General features: G+C 42.8%; 1 protein-coding gene across 5 annotated transcripts in view; it reads right to left on the minus strand.

The window, feature by feature from the left end:
• LOC138503953 (uncharacterized) overlaps nt 1-21,925 on the minus strand; it is an 863,233-nt gene that overhangs the window by 615,437 nt on the left and 225,871 nt on the right. For 3 of the 5 annotated variants that reach the window (XM_069624081.1, XM_069624082.1, XM_069624083.1), the window contains one exon: nt 18,002-18,152. The exons of 1 other annotated variant lie outside the window; for it this stretch is intronic. The gene's annotated coding sequence lies outside the window, so the exon portion shown is untranslated. The remainder of the gene's footprint in view (nt 1-18,001; nt 18,153-21,925) is intronic. One more of the 5 variants, XM_069624084.1, reaches the window with a different exon arrangement.

Raw genomic sequence — 21,925 nt, forward strand, 5'->3', positions numbered from 1 at the left:
GCCTCGTTCATCATGAATACGGTTCCAGCCAGTATAAAAAAAAGCATGGGTGACCCCACTTCTGAAAAAGCCATCATTGGACCCAACAATCCCCACCAACTACCGTCCCATAACCACGGTATCTTTTCTGTTCAGGATCGTAGATAAAATAGCGTACACCCAAATTCAAGCCCACCTAAAACAAAATCAGCTCCTGGCCGCCAGACAGTCGGGATTTAAGCCTGACCATAGCACCAAAACACTTGAAAATCCAAATGGATACCATTGGGAACACAGGTAAACTGTGCATACTTCTGCTGTTGGACCTATCGGCAGCATTCGATCTAGTGGACCACGACAAACTATGTGTTACATTGACGAATGACTTCAGCTTTTGAAAAGATGCCACCCTCTGGGTTAAATCTTTTCTAGCTGAGCGCATGTCTAAAGTAGCCATTGGCAAAGTGGCCACTGATCCCATCCCAGTCCCCATTGGGGTACCCCAAGGATCCTGCCTCTCACCTACTCTATACAATGCGTACACTAAGCTTCTTTTCTCGGCTGTGGACACTATGGGTGTCATCTACACTAATTTTGCAGATGACACCCAGATACTCAAACCGATCACAGTGAACTAGGACCATGACCCCTTGATCATCAACAAAATATATACAATAATACACAATTGGATGGCATTGAACAGCCTATGCCTCAACGATGAGAAGAAAGGGATTCTCATTGTGGGCTCCCAACCTAAAATCAACACTCTCCACCATTAGTACACATCATTTAACATTGACGGTACTCTGATTCCAGTTTCAAAACCAATGAAAACACTAAGAGTCTATCTAGACACCAGCCTAACCATGACAAAACACGTAAATGCACTATCCTCATCCACCTCCTACACCTCCAAACTAATTGTCCCAAGTTGCCAGTATCTCACGCCCACAAATTGCATTACCCTAGCCAGGGCATTGATATTATCAAAGTTGGATTACTGCAATGTACTCCTACTAGGTACATCTAATGATAATTTAGGTAAACTGCAACTTATGCAAAACAAAGCGCTACGAGCAGCCCTAGGGCTAAAAAAGTCTGATCACATTTCTAATATGAGGAGGGAGGGAAACCCACTGGTTACCCATTAAGGCAAGAATTATCTTCAAATCATTGTGTATCACCCACAAATGTCTCGCAAAGAAAGCACCTACCTACATCAACAACTCAATAAGTTAAAAAGAATCCACCAGAACACTCAGATCTAACAAAAATGTTCTCCTTGTGATCCTGCGTTACAAAAGTTCCAGAGCAGGTGGAAGCAGCTTCCCAGTCATGGCCCCTAATCACTGGAAGTCCCTACCTTTAAAGATCGAACAGGAAGACACTTTCCAGAGCTTCAAAAACTACTCAAAACTTGGTTGTTTTACCAATTTTAGTACTATCAAACAAAGAGGGGGCTTATGTGGTTGATCCGATAGGCGACTCCTGTAAATCCTAATATACTTTGTAAACAAAATTGGTTGGCGTACGTATACAAGAACATGGATCCTTCTGTATCACATTTCACTGGAATTAGACGGTAATAAGCCTAAACTGTCAATTGTATGTTGAACAAAAACAAGGAAACTCCAGGACTCCGCGCCATTAGATGTAGAATTGTGTTACATTTATTACTTGGTCTTAAGAGACCCAAAAACAGGTGAAAAAAGTAGGTGAAAAAAGTGCACCGTATATTGGGCGCACTTTTTTCACCTGCTTTTGGGTCTCTTAAGACCAAGTAATAAATGTAACACAATTTTAGCACTTAGATACATAGATAGCTACAGTGAGCCACCCTTCACTTACCAATAAACCACACTGATCTGTAAATAAGCAACCTGACCCATGTAATCAATCAATGTCTTTCCTCATTATGTTCAGATTGTAATTGTATGATTCATGTATGTAGTGGTCGAAATATAACTAAGATGTCTGTAACTACGCCGTGATACCCGAGGGTGTGGGAGTAAAATAAATGCTAAAATAAAAAAAATAATAATAATAATCTGCGCTGTGCTCCTACTCCAGCCGTCCTTCGCACATCTGCGGGTCTTATTTGCTTAGCCTGTTTTCTTTCTTCTGGCCTGAAAGGGACACCATGGGAATCAAAGGGCCATGAATTAACTGGGAGGGGGCATCATTGTTGAAAGCAGGCTTTCTACATGTTGGGCACACTATTGTATTCCAAATGTGCATTTTACACTTACATAGAAAAACAAGTAATTTCCAAACTGAAAAATGCTGCTTGCATTCATTTGTTTTCTTTGAATTTTATTTTTTGTCGGAATACCTCACATACTCTGTAATTTGTGTGCCCCTTAGTGTTTTATCACAGGTTATATTTATAAAGATATTATATGCTTGTCAAACTGGTCAATCACAAAAAATGCTTTTTTTGTGCTGACAGCTGTTAGTTTAACTGTGGGTTCATCGGTGCCAACTTTGGATTTTCACTACAGGGGCAGAAATACCCCCACCTCTGCCCTGGATATAAGCAAGCGGCCAGCCCAACCCATCCCCTGCCCAAAAACATTTTATAGCACTTCCTTTTTTATAAGGAATTGGAAAAAGTCATACGATTAACAACCAGTTTTGAATATATAACATCTCAGCAGTGGTCTATAAACCCTGCTGAGCTACCTTGGTAGCCTTCTACTGTAGAGCGTGTCTATGGATCCCTTAATGCACTAAAAATCACTGCATTACCAACAGTATTTTGGGTGCACCACTGCCATGGAAGTGATTTAAAGTGGAATTGATGTAGAGCGTGGAGTTTGGAAAGAAGCAGCATGAAAGAAATTCCACACTTTTTAAAAATATTATTTTGAATATTTCCTTTTAGTGAGTCCAACAGCCATCTCTGCCTCCTCGGAACTCCTCCCTGACCCCCTCGGGTTTCCGCCGCTACTGCCAAACTCCACCCCCACCACGGCCCCCGTGGGATCCCCTTTCCATTTTTTCCATTTCCACCAATGCATATGAACTGGTCTCAAAATCCCCTAGCGGCTTTTATGGATGCCTTTAGGTCATCCGACTTTACATGAGAGCACATAGGTTTACACAAAGACCTCTTTTGGGAGGTTGGAGTTACCCTTCTACAGGGCAGGAGGACATGACCATTTAGAACTCCTTTGATAGATTCTAATATCTGTCAGCACTCTGGCCCATTATTGACCCTCACCTAGGAGTGTCATATCTAAAACCTTTTTAAACCCTCAGTCAACTGACTCGTAAGTACAGAGACCTCAGAGGGGAACATCATTTTCTACTGGGTAGTGGTGTGAAACGTCTGATCTGAGCCCGCATTCCACAGAACTGGCAGGCTGCGTTCCCCACCCCGCTATGCCATATTCTAGCCACCCACACTTTCCTAACCGATTGTGGCGGCGGCAGCGCCTGCCGCAGCAGCTTCACTGCATCTCGTTTTTCTGGCCGCCATTGTAGTGGAAGAGATGCTCCGTACGGAGCCCTGCTTTTTACAAACATGGAGGCCATCTTGGCAATGTATTTTCATTTATTTAACAGGACGCGCGTAGCGTCCATTCAAATGAAGGAAAATACTTTTCTTTTTAGCACCCCTGGTTGCCCACACCCCGGTTACCGCTTTGGTAACCCAGGGTGCTAATGGCATTAATAACCTGTTCCACGGGCTACACCGAGGGGTTGGGGGGTAACATCCCTGAGCCCTCGATAACGGCCCTCACTTAGCTTGGGCCGTTAAATGGGCTGCTGGGCGTTACCCCCAGATATAGCCCATGGAACGGGTTACTAGCGCCACATTGAAGAGTATTTTAGTGTAATGCTTGGGGACTGATTCTATCATCCCAGATTCTCGTTTTGTCAGCGCTTAGGTGGCACTTGGGCACCAGAGGTCAGAGACGGATCTCACTATTGAAACCTCAATCTTTCTTTTTAGAGGCATACATACATTTCAGGGGTGTCATATCATAGCTCTCTGTTTAGAGGGCATGTTATTGTGTGCAGCCCCCTCTCCACACTGCAGGAAAGGGGCCGTAGAGGGTTCCCTTCAGGAGGGAGCCCCTTGTCTGGTGTGGAGAGTCACTCCTCAACAGACTCTTCTGACTGGCCCTTCTGGACTGTCTGCCAGGGTATCTTTTTGGTACCAAATACCAAAAGCCCATCATTCTACAGTAGGATTGTCTTGTCATTTATTTCCTCTTTTTTCTTCGTGTCATTTTCTAGGGGCACCACCCCCTTCCAAAGTCTCAATGGCCTGCCACCTCATATAGACAGCCCCTCATCACAGCCCCCCTCCCTCATCAGAGATGGTGTGGCGCTAAAGCCACCTTCAAGAATTACCTGCTTGGTACAGCTTGGAGAGTTTCAAGGATTCAGTAAACATCTGGCTCTCAATCACCTCTACACACTCACTGCCGATTTACAGTGTATGGCACAGAAAAGCTGCTCATAACCTCAAACAAAATGAATATTTCATTCTGTGGAGTTTCCGTCATTTTAGAATGGAGGGGCATGACAACTATGCAATCGTCTCCTCCCTAATTTATATCATCCTACTTTGCTTACCCTTTATAATGGTTTCCTTTATTTATCTCATAAGCAATACGTATGCTTAAGACATTTGCCTTCGGCCTTTGGCATTTTTAAGTACACAGACCATTTAAATAGACAGGTGCCATTCATTAGGTGGAACCTGGTCAACCAGGCCCACAATATACTTAGGGTCGACCAAACACATCTCGAGCCCCTCGTGCACTCAGACTTGACATATATATTTATTTAATATACAGCAATCTCCATCTATTTATCACCTACATAAATGCCTATTCATGCTCTACACCATTTTTTAATTCTACACATCTCTCTCATCTTCTATCACACTATTACAGTCAATTCAGACTAAGGTGCTGTTGACACTGGGTGGGACCTAATGCACCTTTACTCAGACAAGGTTTACGGGCTTTGAGGCCACTTGAGTGGCGCGCTGGCGCAGTACGAAAAAAACAAATAATAATATTAATGTGCAATACAATGCTCCACCACAGTTATTATCTCAGGCTGCCTACATATGAACTCCTATTGAAATTAGTTTAGGGGTCGGCACCCCAGATGAGCATGCAATACCAGGGCAAACAATAATCAGTGCTGCATACCAATTTTCTATGCAGTTCTGTAGGTTTGCTAATTAAATTGACACTTGTATAGCACAATTAGCTATTTAAATTACCCTGTTTGGTGAAAGCAAAGCTGAAACTGCAATCCTCTCTTGCCCTTAGGACTCTCTCCACACTTTTTTCTCTCCAAGTACAAAGGGGCTAACTGTGAAAGAGAGCAGTAGAAATCATCTCCACAACTCTTAAAAGTGGCAAGGTCCTGTGTGTGAGTACTAGGCAAGAATGGGACATGCGGATAGCTCTGTGACACGCACAGGTCTTGGAAGCAAGACCACGCTGAGCAAACACAGGTTCGAATCCCAGACCGCGCTTGTAAAAAAAGAAAAAAAAAAACAACAGTAAAACAAGTGTGTTATAAATAACCTAGCCTTACACAATGAAGCTAGTGCCTGGATACCTATGGTTTATGTGTGCTGTAAAGAATGTAAAAATAAATAAAATAAATAAATAAAGGTTATTTCTTTTTCAAATAATTGCAAACCAGAAGTAATCGGACTATATCCTGTCTGGCAAAGACCAGAATGTTAACATTATTTTTTTAAAGACAGTCATTCTATTCTCAAAAAAGTAAGTTGATACATAATGCATAGTTACACGTTTGCTACTGTAAAACACTGCATTGAGTTGTTCAGTAAGATTTAGGTTAGTGTATCGAAATCTCAGAATGTCAACTATATTTCATTTTGTTGGGGGAAGGCGTGTCATATTGACGAGTGAGCACTTTTTAAAGTGTACATGATCACATAGCCAAATGCCTTTGAAGGCAAACCCAGTTCTGTTACCTGCTGGTTGCATTCATCTGTGCAACAGGTGCTCACGCCATTAGCCAATTCCAGATTCCTTGACATTCTATCGTATCCACCTGTTGCTTTATAACCAGAAAGTGAGATGGCTGCCAACTACAATATTCCACCTAGTTTGCCCAGCTCTTTGCCTGCTACGCCATCCACTCTGCTTAGTCTCTTTCTTTCCTCTTACATAATGTACATACAGAGCTAACTAGATGTTTATGCAAAGTAGTGATCAATAGTTCCAACCAGTCTGCACATCTACATATCTCCTGCAATACCATGCACCATAGCTCACTTTGCTCTAAGATTATGATTGCATTATCACCTGCTTGGAGATGCTGGGAACGGAAGTCGAATCTCATGCTGGGCCTCTGCCCAAACTTCACCCTGTCCACACAGGTGGTGCCCTAGGACAGGTCTCCAATGGAGTGCCACACCTCGAACGCCCTTCTGCTGCCCAATCATCTGTGCACCTCTTGCCTCACATACATGCCCTGGAAATAGTTATTTCCAATTGTGGACATGTGTAATTTCTTTTTAAGGGAAGCATGAATTGCTCAAAGCCTTTTTCCCTTAAGAACTAACAAAAAAAGTATCAGCACCCCAAAAGTGGATACGAGTGCTAACAGCGATAAATACTGCTTTCACGGGCACCTGGCCTGGAATTCTGGGCTAGGGCCTACCCGGCTGTGGCTTGAGGACCCTTAGAGGCCCTGCCCTTGCCCAAAAGTGGTATTCAATGCTATATTCAAAATAGTTAATATCAATGACAGGCAAGGGTCCTCTTTTCCACCTGAGTTGAGTTACCCTTCCTGCCGCACCTCCATACTATCTACTTGGTCTCAGGCTATGACTTTTCTTTAACATTGTGAACTTTTTGATTTACGAAACTTCTAAACTTCTCTTTACACAGACATGATGGGTCAAGCATATATTATATAGAGCACTGCCCTGTTCAACAGCGACCACACCCAGTCACACAGAGTCTTGCACTAAGAAACTGTTTTCAGAGCATTTTCTCATATCTATTTATTTTATCCATTCATGCAGCCAACCTTTACATTCTACAAACACTCATTAATGTCTTACTTCAGTGGTACACAAACATGCTGTAATGTTGCTCCTTTTATGTCTTGGGTACAAATAACATCTGGTGACATTAGAAATATCAGTACAAAATTGCTAATAAAATAAGTTTCTTTGCTAATCAAGAAAATTTGAATTAGCAGACTCTGTTAATCAAGTTTTGAAAACTAATGTATGCCTTGCAACACTGAGCTTGACACAGTCCTCTTCCTTTAGAGGCTCAGAGATGGCAAACCTTCACCCTAGCAGACCTTATGCTATCCACCTCCAGAAGCTCAATGGAATCTCAGCTCCCAAATGAACTGTGCTGCTCCTGACCATTCCAGGAAACAGCGCCTTTTCCCGGGGAGTAAAGGGAAGTGCTGACAGGCTTTTTAGCCACTAGGAAAAACTAAACCGGGGTGACTTAACACAAAGAGCCCGGGGCACCTTGATGTATTTAAGATTTAAGGGTGCATTTAAGTGCACCAGCGGGATTACAAGTATGTTCAGCATGTAAAAGTGATTCATAAGTAAGAAATCTGCTCTCATTGCGAATAATAATAACTCACAGAGTCGTTCATCATTTCGAGCAGCTTTTAGGCGCCATTCTAGAATGGCCATATATGGTTTCACATCAGATGTTTCCATTGGCACATGAGATGACATCACAGCAGAGTCTTGATAGTCGTGGGCCCTAGCCTGCCAACAGATGTCTTTCTTTCACAAATGGCGCGCTGCGAGAGGAGTCTCAGGCGCACACATTAGACTCCGCTTTCCTGGGTCAAGGACAGCGGAAGTTTATATAATCAGAGCTCACAGAAAGAATACCTGCTGGATTGGGACTGCGGCGTGTTAACAACATTCCACTTGTAGTGGCCAGACATATTGCGGTTTCTCCAAACTCTGAGCACATGGAAAACTGTGCCCCAAGGTTGAAAGAAGCACAAAGCGTGTCCATCTGAAATGTTCTCAAGCCAGCATGTTCGCCGAACGACGGTGCGCTGCTCTATAGGACATGAGCAACACATAAGTAGCAAGGCCTATTCTGACAAATATCTCTGCATAAAACGAATGGACCGGGCAATAAAGGGATAACACAAATAAGGTGCCAGACACACACGTTCCGTGGATGGCCACTGGTGAAAGGCAGCCTTTGTGGGCGGGTCATGGATACCGAACACCTTCCTGTAACTGTTAATATAGCAGTCACTGACAAACCAATGACTGTCAGATGCCGCTCCCCCCTCCCCGATCCTCCAATCAGAATTAAGCAGCATCGTGCAGGTTTAAGAAAATGCTAAAAGGTGTCTTTGCGCCCCTGGCGGGCTGATAGCCCTCTCGCACCCACTCGGTACTTCCGGGAGCTTGTAAACAACAGCCCTGGTCTCCACACATGCGAGCAGCTGTTCTGATCCTTTTCAGTTTACCTGGAGGCCTCGGATTGGATGGAGCCAGAATTACACGCGAGTTAACTACAGTGTTCGCTTATGGAAACATATGATTGTATCTCTCTCAGTGGCGCTGTGTTGTTCTGATCTATAGTTAGTCATTTTTGTTTCTGCGTCATTGCGGCTAACGTGTCTGGGCTGCAATGGATGGCTTAGTGTGCATTGTTCGCTAGTCCCATAGGCCACTTCCGACCCTTTCACATCTCAAGCCCCCCTGCCCGTTCAATGCACACAATAGAGGCTCCGTAAAAACCAACAGGCCCAGTAGACGGCGGTGCCCTGCAGGCCTCGGCGAGCTGCACTGGGGTTGACCTTCATGGCACCGCTGCTTGTGGCGCCTGACCTCGCGTCGCCCTGTGTTCATTGACTCCCCTGTCAGCTCACATCTCTTCACAGCCCAGAGAGCTTAGAAAGTCGTTTCTTTTCACCCAGCCAGGGGCTAAATTGGATCTTTGCTTTCACAGTAGCCGATGAGTGTTTGTCTGCCCTGGGGTAGGCAGGAAGTCCTGCTGTCCTGCCGCGGTGCTCGAACACGTGTTCGTGCTTAAACGATGTATGAACCACCGGCCGGTGAAGCAAAAGCAGCATGTGTTCGGACACTTGCATGAAACCGGACTGCAAGTGCCAGCTAGCATGAAACCGGACTGCAAGTGCCAGCTAGCATGATACTGAAACCGGACTGCAAGTGCCAGCTAGCATGAAACCGGACTGCAAGTGTCAGCTAGCATGAAACCGGACTGCAAGTGTCAGCTAGCATGATACCGGACTGCAAGTGTCAGCTAGCATCCACTTTCATTTAGATTTTCTATTCTGCTTCCCTAATATCCACTGCTTTAAGTGGCATGCCAAATTGAGGAGGGGGGCGGCCCAAACGGGCACTTGCAGCATGGGCAAGTGCCAACCCACGCTAGGCACCCCTTTGTAGTGATCACCCTCTCACCCCTGGTGCGAGGGTGAGGATCCTTGCATCTCCAGGTTAAATGGGATGCTTGGTGGGGGTCTGCGCCACAATTAAGGAAGCCACGGGGTCGGGGGGGAGGGGGTGCCACTAGAAGACAAGGCCTTTTTTCTAAAGCCTAAAAAAGCTCTATTTTATGCACGAGATCTTCAGGCTTTAGAAAAACAACCTTGGCATTAGTGGCCTCGTCTTTTGTTCATTAATTGTGGCACCAACACTCGCAGGCATCCCGTTACAACAATCATCACCCTCTCACCCACGGAGCGGGGGTGATGGTCCCTGCGTCTCTCAGTTGAAGGGATGTCTGGCATGGGTTGGTGCTACAACTAATGAAGTCGAGGCCTCTTTTCTACAGTCTGAAGCTCTCTCCCATGCACAAGAGCTTCAGGCTTTAGAAGGAAGGCCTTGGCTTATAGCGGCCTAATCGGCCGGGAGAACCAGGGGACGCTAGGGAGCCCCAGCAACGCTCTGTCTCAGAAGAACTTTGTGACCCTTTGGGGACATCACAGACCCAAGGATGAACTAGCAGGCCAGGAGAGAGATGCAGTAAGTCTGCTCGAGTCAACAGTTACCAAGTCCTGTCTTCCAGGCCTACTGTAAAGTAATGGGAGCTTTGTAAGTCATTCCGAGGTCTCCAGTAAAACGCTCAAAGTCTAAGTTCCAGAAAGACATCTAACATCAGAAAGCTACAACTCTGCAACCAATATCACAATCCTGATGAGTGCGTGCATCCTCGCTCTAAGAGCACAGAATACTTAGCCTCTGGACGAAAATAGCGCAATTGCTTTTGATACACAACACCTAGAAACTGACCAACAGTATGTGGGTAATACCAAAATGCATGCATCAACGTAACAGCAAAGCTATCTTGCATTTTCCTACTTTCCACAATTGCCAAGCGCAGGCCCCTTCTCTTTCAGTACTGCCAGAGCTCCAAGAGCTCATGCAAATATCAACACAGCATGGAATAAAACCCTAAATAACATCATAACATATGAAGGGTTAATCCAAGTCCGGTTTCAGATGCAGAGCCCAGGTAGGGAGGTGAGCCAGGGAAGGCATGCTGCAGTGTGAATTCTGTGTGAACCAATGGGCTAGCTGGGTATATCAGGCCATGTGGACACTCAACGCTTGGAACAGTGTGGCTTCATGTGGTAGCTTTCGTGTGAATATCTGCCACGGTGAGCACGGAAGAAGCCATGAAGCAGAGTATGAGGGTGGTGCACCTCGCAGCAATGTATATCTAATGTACTGCCCCCTGCAATGACGCGCTTGTAATAGGATTAAGTGCCTGAGTTAGGAGTCAAAGCTTATCAAGGATAGTTAACAAAGGGATGATGATGATTCAGGCCGGTAGTGGAGCTTGAAGTTGGGACATCATATTATTTCTCAGGGACGTCATTTGGGGGTCACCAGGAGTCGCAACTGTGACCCCTGAGGTCTCCCTTGCCACCCCTTAAAAAAGTGAAAAAAATGTGTTTGTTTTTTTAAATGGAAGTTCCCGGGCTGTGGCCAGCACTCTGTTTCTGGAGTGGCTGGTTTTCTTGTTCAGGCTTGGGGTTGCACAAGTGTAACACTTTGAACAGTGACCATAAGTAAGAAAGAATAGGAATAACAAATAATGTGTCTTTCTGGAATTCTATACAATAATTGTTAGACTCATTCAAGGTTTGGTCTGTTCTTAAACAACTCCATTTCACAAAGCAGAAAAAAACTTTCAAAAATTATTCAGAGTAGAATAAGCATCCATTTCAGCCTAAGTAGTTTCAGTTGTAGCATGTTTTTTTCTGCCGTTGTCTCTGTTACGATCATTCCAAGACATTCCATATCGGAGTGCTTGGTCACTTGACAAAATCTTGGTGCCTAAAAGCTTGTGTACAGTGTAGAAATGTTCGACCATAGCACATAAAGTGACCCTTGATTTCATTGTGCCACAATTAATGCTTTGACTTAATGTGTCTATCTCCCTGGCATGCTGTTCAGGAGGTTTGTTTGCATGTATGAGGTAACGAGTGCCCAGAGTACGGGATGCCGTGTGAGTGTGCTGCTTGCCCAGCGCTACTCTAAATTCTTTAATACACAGTTATGAACCCTCCCAATGGTATGTATTTTGCTAACCTCTGAACCCTGAAAATTAGACCCATGCAGGCTTGACATGTGACCAACTTTGCACCAGATCTGCAGATGAACTGGCCTTCTGTTAAATCTTAGTTACCAGTTTAATGGTATCCACTAGAGAGTATAATTTGCATTCTGACTAAGAACATGCAGACATGTAATTGCTCATTTTACTATAGACGATAAGATAGCTATAGCCGGTACGATAGCTCAGAGGGTTGAGCGTTCACTGCTGTAATGTGTGTGTGATCTGCAGGTTGAAGTTTCGAATCCCAGCAAAGCCAACTCAGCCTTTCATCCATCTGTGGTTGATAAATGGTTGATAAATGAGTACCAAATATTGTATGATATTGTATGTATATTTGATCTATATAAAGCGCTTAAGCGTAAGTGCTATATAATAACCCATCATTATCATTTGGCCTTGGACGTCTGCTTGCATTCACAGTAATTTCGTAATATGGGCCTATACACACTGATATTAATGATACATATGGTGACTTGTTCTTGTATGAAATGTATTTCACATTACAGTGATATCGTAACCATATTTTTCGTAGTGTACTTAGGAACAATGCTACGTGATGCCATTTCCTGTTTTGTCAAGGGGTGAAAGGTTGTGTTCCATCGCTTCCCGTGATGTGACTTCGGGGTGGGGTCAAATGACATCACTTGCTGTGATGTCATCAGCGGTTAAGGGTCATGTGATGTCATTTCCGCTACCCTTGGCATTTTGGTGAAATGACGTCCCTGTTATTTCTTTGAGACTTGGTGCAATATTGATAGATTTGTAGTTCTTATATGTGCACTCATAGGTCCTAGGTGCAATGTAAATGTGTCCCTGAGCTTGGAAGGAATGTGTTCCCCATTCTTGGTTTCCTAAGCGAGATAGATTCAGTCAACACTGGCTCTCTTCACACTATCACATTTCTTTTCATTCACCCACCACTCGCTGACCCATAGCACATAAATACATCTGACACGCCCTTCACACAAGCAAAATACACATCACATAAAAGAAACCTCCTTACCTGTTTTTCCAGTTTCGTCCTGTCACTCCAGGCCACGTGCCACATGTCATGGTCAGCTCACCCTACTGAGTGCTTCCATTTCACGCTGCAAGCCCTGGCCCAGCCTTCACCCTAATTGGTGCGGACTGGATCGGAGCCCCCCCCCCCAGAACTGGTGTGGCTCGGCCCCCGCTACTTCAGTGCCTAGGAGCTTCCATTTTTAATACAGGGGTAGCAAGGGAGACCACAGGAGTAGCAAGGGACACCACAGGGGTAGCAGCTGCAACCCCTGGCTACCCTCAAATGACATCCCTGGATGAAGCCCGGAAGAGATCTACGCTAAAATACTAAATATTAAGGTAACCTTGGTTCTCAAGAGTTATTTTCGAACTTCCATTCTGCTAGGCTTCCTGCATCAATTTTAACTCCTGGACACAGAGTGTATTGGATACCTCCAACTGAAAGGAAGTGGGCTGAGAGCAAACATTTAACAAAGAATAAGGGCATACACTTAGTGATGTAATCCCAATCCTAGTCCTCAAACCATCTACGGTCACTGGCCATAACTGCTTTCAAAAGGTGCTTGGAGTGCCAGTCTGGGAGCCACGCCTTTTCAAAACAAATTTATATGTCTAATAAGTAGCTTGGGAGCTATTGGCTGCTTGTAGGCTGCCAATGAGTAAGTAGCCACCCAGCTACCTTAAATAGCATCTTGGCATTGCCAAAAATGCACTTCAGTGAATACTCTCTCAAAGTTAACCATGGCTAGGCTCAGCCAGAGGGGAGAAGGGAGCACAAGGGTAGCATAGGGGGTATGCAGGGAAACAAGGGAAGAACCAGGGATAAAGAAAGGTGGGAGTACTGTGGCCCCCAGGCCCTAGATCAAGAAGCATGCCAATTAGACATTGAAAACAACAACTGTCACACAGGTAAGTAAAACTGCTGCTTACAATCCTTTGAAAGTACAATGATAAAAAAGCAAGACCTATGTAAAAGAAACACATTACTATAAAACACAATTTGAAATATTTTTGGATCTCTTGTACAGGCAGCCAATTCGCCTGGATCAAATATTATCATTGCAAATCCAGTTGCACCCAAGATTAAATTGTATGACTGGGACTGGTGTAACATCTGTGACATAAGGGGTCAATATATTTTACATAAGAATATAGCACCATAAGGGGTCAATATATTTTACATATGCATATAGCATGAGAAAACAAAAAATATTGTCTTCTACCAAATTACTTGGAGAGATTTCCCGATGGGTTCTATAGGAACATCTTTCTAACTTTTAGATTAAATATTTTCTCGACTAGGGAAACAGATTATATTAGGAAGATAACACCAGTAGATCGTGTGCTATAAAACAAGTAATCAAGTCCCTTTATCACAATATGATAAAATGCCCAGCCTTACAAACACTAAGACAGGAAATATACATAATATTTGTCTATGAGGAAAATTGGTTAACCACTGACAAATTCGGGGAACGACTATTTAACGGAAGAACTGCTGCTCTTACGGATAGTCGTAGTGATGTTTTTAAGAGAATACAAAATGGTTACTATCTGATGAAATCTGTAAATAAGTAAATGAAATACGCACAATTTTTAGATGTGAATTATTACTGAAAGGAACACATTTTGTAAAGATTGCAATTTTATGTAATTCATTTGTATGAATGTAATTTTATGGAAGCCTCAACTTTTCTTTTACCTTTTATCTTTGAATAATGTAATTATGAAATTTAGGATGCTGATACAAAACAACATGATTGCTTGTTTGATTTAAAAATGGAAAAATGTAAAACTTTTTTGGGTTATTTACAAATCACAGAAAAAATAACAAAATCCTATTTTTTCCAGTCACTGCTTGCAATAAGTATTATTGAGTAGTAGTCTCGGTAGGATAGCTCAGGGGCAACGTGCTCGCCTTGAAAGCAAGACGATACGGAGCACCACAGGTTTGATTCACGGGTCCACGCTTAGAAACCTCTGGGTATTAAGAGTGTTATAAATAACCTATTATATCATATGATATTATTTGTATCAGTCAACCCTGAACGAAGGTCAATCGCAAAGTTATTCACACTTAAGATCAAAGACTCAGCCTATCTATATCAAACATATCAGTTGTATCATTAGTTAGCCCACAAATTGGTGGTCTATCAATAAATTGTCTCGCTTATGCAGATGCTGTGGCCCTCTTAGATATTAAACCAATTGGCCTGCAAAGTTTGTTAGTGTCATTGATTGTGTATGCTAAGAAAAATGTATTGATAATTAACTACAACAAGTGCTGCATAATTCAGTTCAGTAAAAACGGGGGAAAAAGACACATTTAAACGGATTCTGGATGGTGTCAAGATCAAAGTGATGAGCAAGGCCATTTATCTTCATTTTTATCGGATAGACCATTCAAGTAAGGAGATAATTATTTAGAGGATGGAATAGAAAACTGACCAGCTGATATACCAAATGAAAAGAACCTACTGTACATTTTCTCCATTCTCCATTAAACAGTTGATAGGATTTTGTATAGGAAAGGTAATCACCCAAATAATATACTGGATGGAGATTGACGGTCTATCACTTGGTTTGCTGTGGGAGAGATTTGAGTGCAGGATTTGGAAGAAGGTCTTGATCCTACCACCATCACTCCCCATGGCAGCACTAAGATATGAGTTGGGACTTTTTATCGCTTGAATTCCGGTTCCATTGGTCAAATTGCTCCCAAATGAGCAAATTATACTCGCCTATTGCAAATTCATTATACAAGTGCCTCCAACTGGCACTGAATAACAAATCTTCCAACCTGTTAAGCATGTTGGATTCCAAAACCAGTAACATATTATATATTTGTGGACACAAAAAGATTTGTTTGAAAATCCAAACTGGGTTGAAAAAAACATTAAGACCATGGAATGGATAGAAACGATAAGAAAAGTACGAACCTATACAATTCATTCAACCTTCTCATACTTGAATAAACCAGTGAGTAAGCTTCCTAAATATTCTGACCAATTTCCATGCTCAATTGTTAGAAGTCAATTTCTACGCTTTCGGTTGAATCTTTTGCCCATGGGAGAAATTCTACATGCTCGCTCTAAGGTCAGGATTTGAACTTAAGATACTATTTGCTTTGTAAATATTCAAATGTCATCCAAACCCTTAAGCACATTGTTATAGAATGCCAGAATTTGAAGGAAGTGGGAACAAAATACTCAGGGCGTTTCGTCCAGCATAGAAATGATGCTTGTATTGACGATGTATGTAACTGAATAAATATGGGAAAATAAATATGTTTAACAAATGAAACGGTGAAGATGCTGCGTGAACTAGGAATGGCACTTTAGCATTGTGATGAAATAGATACTTGTGGGACCAAAAAAGGGCATTATCAAATGAAATGTTGTATATATGATAGCTTTTATTTGAACATTTTGGAAAAATTCAAGCTGATATTTTTAGAAACCACTCAAATGTTGATAGGGAAAAAGTTTAAAAGACATTTGGGCCTCATTACAAATCGACCGGTATGGAAACAACGGTGGCGGTAAACCCGCTGCCAACGTTGTTTCCATGGCGGGCGATCACAACTCCTGCAGGCGGGAGGTGATGTTTCCGCCAGGTCTGACCTGGCGGTTTTAACACCGCCCGCCTGCAGGCGGACGAGGAAACACCGGCAGCAATACGAGATGCTGCCGGTGTTTCCATGGTCCCCATTCAGGACTCAATGGGAATGGGGATTAACACCATTCCGCCTCCGTGATTCCCGGGAAACCGGGGTTGTAATGCCCCGGTAATTCCGGGAATCATGGAGGCGGAATGGTAATACGAGTCCGGCGGTAACCAGGCGGTTTTACCGCCGGACTCGTAATGAGGCCCAATATTGACTGGTTTTAAGACATGTGTATGTATTCTATTAATCTTTATCCACATTTGTATTATTTTTGTATAATGTTCTTAACGTTTTATCAAATCATTATTTTTATTGTCCATATGTATTAAACGTTATGTGAAAGGCCAGGGTTTGGCCATAACCAAATTAAAAAATGTTTAAAAAAAATATCAGATTCCTTGTTGTGCCAGTGGATAATTAAAAAAGCCATCCACAATCCCTACACTGGTAAATGATCAGCAGGAGACTTTGCTTTACTTACTAGGGCAGGACAAGATATAATTCATCTACGCCAAAATGTTCGTTGCCGAGGGAAAGGCATTTCAACAATAGCAATGTTTAAAGGAATCCATCCTGTTCACATACACTACATTTTTGCGTGAAAAAGTAAGTGTTGTTACAGTTTTGGTTAGCAACAATACATATGACCCAATATGAGCAGTGTAGATAGAAATGGACATCGATTCATAGATGCATGACAAGGCCCAGGTTTTCTTGTCACGGTTCAGTAGTGACAGTATGTGTCAATCGGAAGAACACTCAATACCTTCTTTTGCCACTCACTCCTTCAAACATCCGTATTCTCTTTTCCATATAGGTAATTGCACTGCTAGGCCCTTTATTTCATACGAGTATTCATACATTCTTTTTTGGCATCATATGCAGATTTTTGGACTGTTCATAACCTCTACATTATATCAATGGTGAAGATCTGCTGGGTTTTATCAGTACTCTTAGATCACCCAACTAGTTTAGGCCTAAAAGATAAAGCAGTTTCTTTGGTAGTCATGTTCTCCATCAGGGGATATTCTCCTAGTCAGGAGGTGAGGATACTATCTCGAGTGCATATGACATATTAATACAGCTGGATTTATACATGCTCTGCAAGGCGATTAATACAGTCAAACCATGTAAGCGAATAAGGAGGAGGTCCATGCAATGATATTCACTGTCCTGGGTTTCCAAACAGTGATAGTGCAAGGCACCAGGTTTGGAAGGCAGATGGCCTGTCACGGCGTGATGAAACGTTCCACAGATATTTTCTATAACTTGCTTCCCTGTATGTTGGGAGCACGGTAAGTGGTGAAACGTCTCATGAATCATATACCTTGCTTCTGAGGATTACACAGGGTTAGAGGGAAGATGGAAGAATTGAGTGCTTCTCATACAGAGTGCCCTACTATGGTAGAGTCGCATTCAACCCTATATCCAGGCAGGTAGTGGTGGATATGGCGTTCCTTTCGGTGCGTAGCAATTTTGAGTGGATCACTAGCTAAGTGGGCTTAAAGGCAGTGGTTTCCCCATGGCCAGTAGCGTCTCATTTCACAAAGCTGGGACAACCAGACCAAGTGTCTACATTTCGCCGATCAGCAGTAGCTCCTATTACAGAAAAGGTTGGAGGCCCCTGATCTACATTATAAACAGGTTCCATGCAAGACTTTCAATCCTGTCATAAGCCAGTGCTTATGCCACTACTTCTATAATTCGGACAAAAAGACATTCTCATGGGAGGGACTGGCTTTCTTACCTGCAAGCATTATCCTAATCCTGGTGGTTGATTGGTGCATGCAGCTGTGGCGGCAGCCTCATGGCTGCTGTTCTCGCTGAGCTAGATGTACCTGGAGCATACAGAAGGACATTCATGAAATGGTTTGGTCTGATCCCAGCTGAGATTCACACTGGAAAGAGAAGACAAACAGTGATGGCCCATTGTGAGCAGGGAATGATACACAATAAAGAAAATCAAATCATTAACCCAGCAAATATGATTTTTTTGTGAAAACAGTTTAACTTCCCGACAGCCAACGAATGAACACAAGCACTGGACTCCTCAGCTTGTTGATGCACCTCTTCACGGGTCCCGCCTGGCATACAGCAAATTCAAGATTGCAACACAAGATACGCATCCCAGCTAAACCACTCACACATGGCAATTGAACAGCCCTGCCTACAGTCATTAAACAGGAGAACACTACACCTCTACAGCCAACCTACAAGCCACAGCCTGAGCCAATTTATCCTAGCACATAATGGACACAAATGCCTCTATGCTCTTGACACAGAACACCTAGAAACTGATACTCACAGACAGCTCATGGTACTTCCGGTCTGCATGCAACCACCCAACAGCACAGCTATCTTGTATTTTCCCCTCTCTCCACACTAACTTCACCCACCCCACTCAGTTTCTGATCTGCCAGAGGTTCAGGATACCATGCAATTGGCATGGATACGTTGCAGGACGGTGGCCTATTACATCAAGCTTTGAGCGAGTTGCACATGACTCCGATAATTAAAGAGGAGCAGATTAAACTTGTCAGATTCACAGCCTACATGTATGTCCATATGGGAGTGATGCAGACAAAACATGAAGAAAACAGAACCATTGCGCTGGGGGGCGGGGTCGTTGTGCAGCAGTGCCTTTTAGTCCTGATTATGTGCGTCTTTGGCCAGTGTTTTATCTATTACAGCTATTCCTAAAAGTGAAATGCCCACTTGAAGTAGCATGCAGGGTGCTTACAAGTATTTTGCCAAGATCCTGTGCTTTTTTGTTTTTCCAAAAAAAAGCCCAACATGCTTCATTGTTTTTCGTGGCAACAATGTATTATAAAAACATTCCATATGTTTCAAAGTAAAACTCTTTTCTTAAACTAAACTAAAAACTAACAGTTGTTTTCCATAATTTACTGTAGGTTTAGATGTTTTTATGGAAATGCAATTTATATTCACAACATGCATAGCAATAAGAAGCATGACTATCAAACAATGACTAAGAGCAGGTGATACAGGTGCAAGATTAAAGACATCTCGAGTTGGCTCATGTTAAGAGGGGAATTCTTAGACAGTTTTGGTTTTAAAACACCCATCACATTGCATTCTAGAATCTGTTGTCCTGCATTTATAGTGGAAAAATTAAGCAAATAATACCGAGTCAGGAGAGCTAAAATGCCTGTATTTGCAAAACCTATTAGCCCTAAACCAGGACAACATAAGAGATCTTATCTGTATATTTTTTAAAGAATGTGCGGACATGTGAAATGTTTTCAGCAGGCTAATCCTTAGTTTCAGCTCAGGGTATGGGGATGTCTGAAACTGACAGTATGGGGAACCAGAGGGCATTTCATGACAAGTTTACAAAGGAATACAATTGAAACACAGGCCATGTCTGGTTGTACTTTAGGATTGACCCCCCTCCACCCAACTCGGTAAATCGAAAAGTATTCACCTACGGACAGGGTACTAATTTAACACATGCCAGAATGATATGCAGACATACATTTATGTTGGTGCAAACGTAATGCTGCAGTGGGGGAATGTGTAATCTGAAACCTATACATTTGCCAACTGTACAACCAGAAATTCTGAGCTTACAGCCAGGTTTCCCCTCCTGACCAATCTATTCAGTCCTGGGCAAATCCCTTTACCGAATGGGTCTTATTGTCTTTGGCATCCAAAACTGGGGTCACCAAGAAGTGAATCTGTTAAATGTGCACTACACAAAAAGCTTCACCCAAATATGGTTTAAGGAGCTAGAGGGCTTGCTCCATGTATCATAATTTGTGGAGTGAAAAGACAGCCCCAGAGTGACAGGGATGGAGAGGCCATGCTAGGCCCATATTGTGAGAGGGTAACCTGGCTAATGTGGAGTTCCATTGAAACATAAAAGCGAGTACAAAACAGTGATTTCTGACATAAGGCTTAGTGAAACGGAAAGAAATGGGCCTAGTCAACTCCACTAAAATGGACACGTGTGCAAGTGAAGGGGAATCTACCTGGGAGCTTGCAACTGATGGATATGTCCAATGAATTGGACATAATATGTGGTGCTGCAGATGTTGAATTTGTGTAAATTGGGAAAAGGCACCTTTTAAAGATTTAAAACGGCAGTAGTGCAAGTGGAAAGAAAAGGTAAATTTGAAATGCGGCGCATTTGGAAGATAAAAAGGAGGAATGATGCCTGACATTTAAGAAATAAAGTCAAGTGACAGATTGCATTATCAGGAATAAAGAGACTTAATTTTCATCATATAAAATCACAGCATCTAAAGTGAAAGGCCTATTTCGTTTTTGTAAAAGTGAACACTGGTTTCCTATGTGAACTGTGGCCTATCTGTGTGCATAAGATTAATAATGAATCTACCTCTGCTCTAATATAGCAGAAAAGAAAGATTGTATTTATGAACATCAGGCCTAGATATAATGCTAAAATGTTACATGTAAGCACATCTTGTCGATGTAAAGCTGTATTTCTTTGAAGTATGGGTGAAGCTGGTGTTTCCCCTATTGAACTGAAAGGTATGTGCCTCTGAAACCTTGACCTCAAGACCTTTGGCTGTGGACCACTAGGAAAAGAAGGTGTGTTTTTCAGTTTAAATGCTAAGATATACAGAGGATTAGATCAGAATTGTGGTATTTGCAGGTAACACAGCCAGCAGAAATGACCTTTAAGGTCAGGTCTCCCCATTAAATGTGCATTAGCTTCAAACAAAAACCTTTAAAGCCCAAAAGAGGAGGGCATGCTCACATGGGCCAGCCAAATGTCCTGAGCAGGTCATAGAAGAGAAATGAAACTTAAAATATGGTGGCGGCTGGTGTGAAACTCAGGGACACTTGTGGTGTATTGCCATTGACAAACATTGAATATATTTTCTTGAATATAAATGCATCATGTGTTCCACTGAGCTCATCCCGGGTTCATGTTAAAGGGGATCAGAAGCCCGTCGGGGCCATGTAAAACAAATTTTGTGTTATGGATACAACTTGGGTTATGAGAAAAATGATGATTCCGCCTTCTCATAATTCCGAGGGTATAGAAAGTTGTGATGATAGGTTATGGAAGTACTGTTTGAATCAGGAAGGGGCAGATTTGTGACTACTTCGGCTCAGGAGTAAATCGATAAAAACGGTAGCTTGTCCCAGGAAGTGCGTGCCGAGATACAATTAGTATTTTCCGCGACTTGCCATGAAATATAGAACTCAAAAATATATATGTGCTGACAATTTTCTGAAAAATAAGGGTAGCTGCCATGTTTTTAGATTTTAAGGACACTGAAGAAGTTAGAACCACTTGTCATTTTGGGATGATGAATCTTTCTCCTCCCTCAGCCTCCATCATTCACACCCCCTAACTCCTTGACCTTTTAGCAGGTAGTGGGTGTATTGAGGTAGGGAGAGGGAGAGAGCTGGCCAGTAGGTAGCGTGGGAATTATGATCATAATGTAGTGTCACCACCCCTATAAGAGATCAGTTTTCAACCCGAGAGGGACTTGATGATCTTTCTTTGACTTTTCGACTCTTGGGACCTTTCTTTGGACTTTTGATTTTCCCTTGACTTTCCCACTCTATTGCTGTAGGTAGTCTGCTGCTGGACTCTTGCAAAGAACTAGCAGATAGACAGGAAGAGCTACCAAGGCCTTAAACATTGCATGGGAGACAGAGACTGGGAAATCTA

This window comes from Ambystoma mexicanum, chromosome 11, assembly GCF_040938575.1.
Source record: "Ambystoma mexicanum isolate Mex_15411 chromosome 11, UKY_AmexF1_1, whole genome shotgun sequence".
Lineage (NCBI taxonomy): Eukaryota > Metazoa > Chordata > Amphibia > Caudata > Ambystomatidae > Ambystoma > Ambystoma mexicanum.